Source organism: Carlito syrichta, unplaced genomic scaffold (assembly GCF_000164805.1).
Source record: "Carlito syrichta isolate Samal-C Ts95f unplaced genomic scaffold, Tarsius_syrichta-2.0.1 Scaffold315119, whole genome shotgun sequence".
Lineage (NCBI taxonomy): Eukaryota > Metazoa > Chordata > Mammalia > Primates > Tarsiidae > Carlito > Carlito syrichta.
In genome coordinates, this window is record NW_007259215.1 from 547,095 (window position 1) to 554,527 (window position 7,433).

Sequence of the window (7,433 nt, forward strand, 5' to 3'; positions counted from 1 at the left end):
CAAATATCTAGTCAGTGTCCATATCCTCAGTTGTACTGAAGATTAAAAAAGAAAAAAAAAAAAAAAAAATATATATATATATATATCTTCTAGGCCAGGCACAGTAGCTCACACCAGGAATCCCAGCACTTTGGGAGGCCAAAGCAGGAGGACTATTTGAGCCCAGGAGTTTGAGACTAGCCTGGGCAACATAGTGAGACCTTGTAGTTACAAAAAATAAAAAAAAAAATAGACTGGTATGGTGGCATGCACCTATAGTCCCAACTACTCAGGAGGCTGAGGTGGAAGGATCTCCTGAGCCTAGAAGGTAGAGGATGCATTGAGTTGTGATTGTGCCACTGCATTCCAGCCTGGATGACAGACACTCCAATTCAAAAAAAAAAAAAAAAAAAGACTATCTTCTATATTGATTCTTGAGATGCTTGATTAGTTTTTTTATTGGTGCTTAATTAATTAAATGGGTAGAAAAGTGATGGAGATTGTGAAATATAGCCTTGGTTATTTTGAAGATCTTCATAAATTATTACTGATTCTTAATCATAGAATTTAATTTTTAAAAACTGATAAATTTGCCAGTATCCTTTGTCCTGGAAAAGATATCTTAAATATTGTAATGTTGCCAATAATTCTTAAGCTAATTTGTACACTTGGTGGCTTTCTAGTCAAAATAAAAACATAGTTATTTATTTTCAACTATAGTATCTGAAAAGCATATGAAGCAATAAACAAGAGAAAACATGCAAGAGAATTATAACAAAGAATAATTTAGTAAAAGAGTGATTCCGCAGGCTACCTCACCAAAATTGTGAACAATGGAGTTCGAGCTATTATTTTCTTACAGAAATCTCTCCTACTGTTTCTTTGTTTAAAATAGAAATAGCTTTCTTTTTTACACTGAAGTCCTCCCCCCCCCAACTTCAAATAAAGTACTTTCATGATTAAAAAAAGAGTAATATGACAATTAACCCTAGAAAATGTTAAAATATATCTATAATGATTACTCAGACATGAAAAAAACACAAGACAATTCTAATATATGTAAAAACTTAATATATAAAATATATATAAAAATTAATATGTAAAATAGGAAGCTCTCTGAAGTGGGAGCCTTACAAGGTTAAGACAGGAGCAGAAGTGTCTCCCATTAACTCAGATTCCAGAAAGAAAGAGAAGTGTCAAAACTCAGAAGGTAAATTACCTGCAAGTTCCACTCCTTTTCCACAATCACAAGAAGATAGACACTTTAATCAGAACCTAGATTCAACAGCACATAAATGAGATTTCTTGCTAGAGAAAAATTAACATATTTAATCTAGATCCTTTAATTACAGATATGAGCCAGGAATAACTAAACACTTATGAAAACTAGCAGCATACACTAGACTCATCAAATTCAACAAACAGAAGCACTAACTTCCAAAGAAACAGTATGACTGGGGGAAAAAAGAAGCAAGCAAGCAAGCAAGCAAGCCAGAAAGCAAAGACAAAATTACAATGTGAAGAAAGATAAAACTGAAGAATTCTTCCACTTAAAAAAAAAAAAAAAAAGCAAAAAGAGGAAAAATTTGAGAAAACTGCTATGGATCATGAAAGATCAAAATTTATAAGGTAATGGAAAATTGAGAAATACAAAGAAAAAATTAAAATAAGGAAAAGCAAAAGTCAACCAATTAACAAAATAGATATGCTCAATAAGCTAAACAATAGCTGGTTCTTTCAAATGATCAATAAAAACAGACAAATACCCAGCTAATCTGATTAAGAAAAGACAAGACACCAAAGAGTGACACCAGTGAGGTGGTTAACTAGAGGCATCTGGCACTCATGCTAGCCCCTGCCACTAAGAAAGGACCAAGGCAAGAAATTAACAATTATAAAGCTAAGATTGGACTGGAGTGTTGAAGGGACAGTGCTCAAGTGCAATAGGGGAGCAGAGAGGTACCTGTAATGAAGCTGAGGGAGGCAGTGTGGAGGCACCCTGTCTCTTGCACACCATCCCCCAAACCCAGATTGGCCCAGAGTCAGGAGGGACTTCCCTTTGGAAAAAGATAAGCAAAGAAACTTCACCAGTCCCTACTGCACTTCAAACACCTGCATTCCTTATTACAAGAGAATCACACAGTCCAACCAAGCACTGAACCTAGTTTGGGAAGCTACTGTGAATTCACACAGCTGTACTGCTCCAGATTAGAAGCATAAGGTAGGTACTCCTCATTCCCCAACTCACCTGGCAGAACACAGCCCTGCATCTGCACCTGGGGCCTGAGAACTATCCCTGGGGGCCTGCTCCTAAAAGACATGCGAGCAAACTGGTTGAGCAGTTATGCACCCAACTTAGAACCTTTTAAAAAAACAGCTCATGGGTCCTCCCTGGCAGACTTCTAGACTAGCCTAGTGGCTGCACATTCACCTCTGGAGCCTAAAAAACAGTCCTGTGGTCCCAATTCAGGCATCAACATCTCCAAGTCAACCAAGCAGCCAGCCATGTGTCCATGCCACTGGCCAGGGTAACAGCCCTGTGGCCCCAATCCCAGTTAGTCAGACACTAAGTTGGTTGACTCATTGCAGGGTGTGCATACATGCGTGCACCCCTGACATGAAGCACAACTTACATATAAATAAAACTCCATTAGACTAACAGGACAAGTCTCAGCAAAAGCTTTATAGGCCAAAAGAGAATGAGATGATATATTCCAATTACAAAAGAAAAAAACCTGCCACTCAAGAATATTATACCCAGCTCAGTTATCATTCAGAAATGAAGGTGAAATAAAGTCTTTTTTTCAGACAAGCAATAATTAAGGAAATTCATCACCATTACACTGGTGTGACAAAAAATGCCCAAGGAAGTCCTACATCTTCAACCAAAAAAATGATAACTACCATCATGAAAGCATGAAAAATTATAAAACTCACCAAGTCAGTACACAAAGGAGGAAGAGAAAGGAATCTAATTTTATCACTACAGAGAACCACCCAACCACAAAAATAAACAATAAGAGAAGATGTAAGGAACAAGGAATACAAAAAAAAAGAGAGAAAAAAATGGCAGGAGTCCTCATCTATCAGTAATAACCTTGAATATAAAAAAATTAAATTAAAATTTCCAATTAGAAATATACACTAGCTGAATAAATTTTAAAAAATCAAGACCCAACTATATGCTGTCTACAAGCAACTCATCTCAATTGTAAAAACACACATAAAATGAAAGTGAAGAGATGAAAAAGATAATTCATGCAAATGAAAACAAAGAGCAAGCAGGAATAACTATACTAATATGAGATAAAACAGACGTTAAGACAAAAACAATAAAAAGAGGCAAAGAAGGACATTATATAAGAATAAAAGAATCAATTCAGCAAGAGGATATAACAATTATAAATATGTATATAAGCACCCAACACTGGAGCACCAGATAGACAAAGCAAATATTATATGATCTAAAGGAAGAAAAAGGCTCTAACACAATAATAGTTGGAGCCTTCAACACCCAACTCTCAGCATTTAACTAATAATCAGACAGAAAATCAACAAAGAAAACACCAGTTTCAAACTGCACCATGGACCAATAGATCTAATAGACATTTACAGAACACTTCTCCCAACAGCTGCACAATACACATTCTTTCTACCAGTATGTGAAACATTCTCTAGGTCTGACCATATGTTAGGACATAAAAGAAGTCTCAAAAACTTTTAAAAAATCAAAACTATATTTAGTATCTTACCTAATCACAGTGGGATAAAACTAAAAATCATTAACAAGAAGAGCATACAAAACTATACAAATAGATGGAAATTAAACATGTTCTTGAACAACCAATGAGTAAAGAAAGAAATCCAAAAGGAAATGTAAAACGTTATTAAAACAAATAAAAATAGAAACAAAACACCCAGTGTGGGTGACAGTGAGACTCTGACTCAAAAAAACCCAACAAGCAAACAAGATAGAAAGCTTCCCAATTTCTATGTGGACTTCAAAACTCAGAAAAAAAAATGATGCTAAACTCACATATGACCATATATGCAAAATATCTTAAACATACTTGCAAACTGAATGTAACAATGATGAAAAGAATAATAATAGCCAATACAGTTTATCCTAGTAATGTAAAGATGGTTCAACAATTAATATCATCTGGTACACTGATGCCGATGGGTGCCTAGAACACTAACCTTGCAGGAGAAGCCTGTTCTACAAGGGACCTGCTCACCAAAAATTAATTCCGTTTTTTTATGGGTCCCCCTTTGTATATAAAAAGACTTGAAAACTTGAGCAAAAAGCTCTTAAACTAATAAACAAATTCAGTAAAGTTTCAGGACACAATATTAGCATACAAAGATCAATAATGTTTCAGCCAGGTGCAGTGGCTCACGCCTGTAATTCCAGCACTTTGGGAGGCCAAGGTGGGAGAACTGTTTGAGAACAGAAGTTTGAGACCAGTCTAGGTCACAAAGCAAGACCCCATGCCCACAAAAGTAAAAAAAAAATTAGCCTAGTGTGGTGGTGTGCACCTGCAGTCCCAGGTATTTGGAAGTATAAAGTAGAAGGATTCCCTGAGCCCAGGAGAGGCTGTGGTGCCACTGTACTCCAGCCTGGGTGACAAAGTGAGATTCTCACTGTAAAGAAACAAACAAGAAAACAAGATAGAAAGCCTCCCAGTTTTGATGTGGACTTCAAAATGCAGTTAAAAAAAAAAAATACACACAAACACACACACACACACACACACACACACACACACACACACTAAACTCACAAATGAATGTAGATGCAGATCTTAAACATATTTATAAATTGAATGTAACAGTGACTAAAAGAATGTGATAATAGCCAAGTACAGTTTATCCTAGTAATATAAAGATGGTTCAATATAATTAATATGTACTTACTTATATTAAGTATATAATTTATTATCATAGAAAAATAAAAAACCCATACTCATTTCAATGTTTAAGATACAAGAGATAAAATACAAATCCCAATTCTGGTGGAAAAATCCTACGTTAGTAAAAATAGAAGGAAACCATTGTTATTTTATACCAGATTTTTATAGAAAACATCACATTTAATGGAGAAATGTCAGAAGTTTCCCACTGAAGTCTAGAGCTAGATAAGAATGCCCACTAAGAACACTACTCTTCAAACCTGTAGTTTAAGTTTTAACTAATGTAATAAAACATGACATTTAAAAAGATGTATATGATATAACTACTTAGAAAAGTCTCATGAAATCAGTGTAAAAATTATTAAGGTTAGTTATAAGAATTTGGCTGACTAGATATAAGAGCAATACAGGAAAATCAGTAATTTTTCTAAATAATAGTAATAACCAAAAAAGTCTAAAATTAAAGTGTTCAGGTAGATATGAGGAAAACTACACTGAAGGACATGTAAAATAAATTGATTAAATGGGGAGATCATTTTCTGAGATAAGAAGATTTAATACTATGAAAATGCCAGTTCTCTCCAAATTATTCTTTTAAAATATTCAAATAAAAAAACAAAATAAGTTATTCTAAAATTACCAGAAAGAGAAAATACGTAAAACTAGCCATATATTTTTTTAAAAGCATAAATGAAATGGTACCTGCTATCAACTATAAAAACACTATAAATTAAAATAGTGTAGTACTGTCATAGTAACAGGCAAAGGTTAAAACACAGTAGCTAAATAAAACTTACTATATGATAAAGATGACATTCAAATCAGTAGGGTAGGGTTCAGTAAAATATGGTAGATTGACTAATAGTGTTTATAGTCTTTCTCTTCAGAGTCTCTATTAAACAGTCACAAAGTACTAATAAGAATAAGAAACCACATGAACAAGGAGAATAGCTAAAGAATGCTAAAACATTGGACCAAAAAAAAAAAAAAAAAATTCAAAGTTTAAAAGTGGTAGGAGTAAAAGCTTATGGCAAAGGAAGTAGTACAAGCTACTTCCTAAATATTTCTGAAATCTATTAATTTCTTTCCATCACCCCAGTGAGTACTAGCCATCATATCTTACCTAGACTACCACAACAGTCTGCTATCTATATATAACACATAAGGAATTAATTAAAATGTAATTTTATGGCCCATAAACCTTTTTATACATTGCTGGATTCAATTTGCACCACCCCTGTAGCTTTAGCCATACCAATCTTTCCCTGACCCGAATGCAAAGTCCTTCTCCCACTCACCACCATATACGCACAACCATCTTGGCATGCCTAATTCACACTCATTTTTCAAGAACAGAATGTGAATGTCCCTGACTGCTCCAATTGGGATACATTCTCCTAATATATATTTTCATAGTACTCTGTAATTTGATAAACTTATATAATGAAATATTTTGGTATTATGCTTAATACATAATTGCTTTTCTAAACTCTAAGTCTGATGGAAGTAGAAATCATATGTCTTATTCATACTTGCATCTCCCAACAACTAGTCCACATTCTGGCACATCATTAGTTCTTGATAATATATTTTTAGTCACAAAAATGTTCCATTTTTCTGTTACCAAAATCAAGAATAGTTTTTAAATTATATATTGTTATTTGTATATAAAATGTGTAATACTCAGAAGCGATCTTAAAGCTATCAACTTCCCATAAATTATATAACAAGACATAGACAGAAGTGGGTACTTGTTCTGCTTGGGAAGGTCTCTAACGGGGATGTTGAAGCCTGATAAAATGAGAGCAGAGGCTGAGGTAAATCTGGCTCTTCGTAGCAGACACTAAAGGAGGAGGGATGGAGAAAAGGAGACTGTCTAGAATAGTTAATGCACTAAGCAGTGTGTCTCAACCAGGAAACCATGCATTTGGGGAGCAAAATTTCCTTTTTGCAAAGGATTATTCTCTACCCAAATGTCTGTCACATTCCACAGCTGTTATAACCACCAAAAATTCTCCTCAGTACATTTGCTAAAACTTTCAGGGGTAGTGCCATTTTCTTCCCTTCTCTTCTTCCAACTTAAAACCTTGCACTAATATATGTCCTATATCCAGAGTATTCTACTATCTTTTCTTTTCTTTTCTTAAAGAGATGATCTTGCCTAGGTTAGTCTCGAACTCCTAGGCTCAAGCAATCCTTCTATCCCGGCTTCCCAAAATGCTGGGATTATAGGCATGAGACACAGTGCCTGGCCTACTTTTTTAATTTGGTTAGTTTAAGGGTTCTCTCTCACTTGTTCTCTACCTACAGATTTGAAGCAGCAGTCTGCCCGAGGACAATCCCACCACTCAGTGCTTGCTCATGGCCTCCCATCCCAGATAGAGGACTGGAGGTGGAGGTAAAGGGCAACCTACACAAATCCAGAGGAAATCCACATCAGACACATATTCTGGATCATCAGCCTGGTCCTTCACTTGTAAATATAAACCAGCAGAAACTAGAAGAAAATGTCAGTGATAGAGGGTAAAGCTGAACAAACTA

The 7,433-nt window shown here is 35.0% G+C and overlaps 1 protein-coding gene across 1 annotated transcript in view; it reads right to left on the reverse strand.

The window, feature by feature from the left end:
• MPP6 (membrane palmitoylated protein 6) overlaps positions 1-937 on the reverse strand; it is a 66,878-nt gene extending 65,941 nt beyond the window's left edge. The window contains exon 1 of the mRNA XM_008072328.2: positions 799-937. The gene's annotated coding sequence lies outside the window, so the exon portion shown is untranslated. The remainder of the gene's footprint in view (positions 1-798) is intronic.
• Between the last annotated feature and the right edge of the window lie 6,496 nt (positions 938-7,433).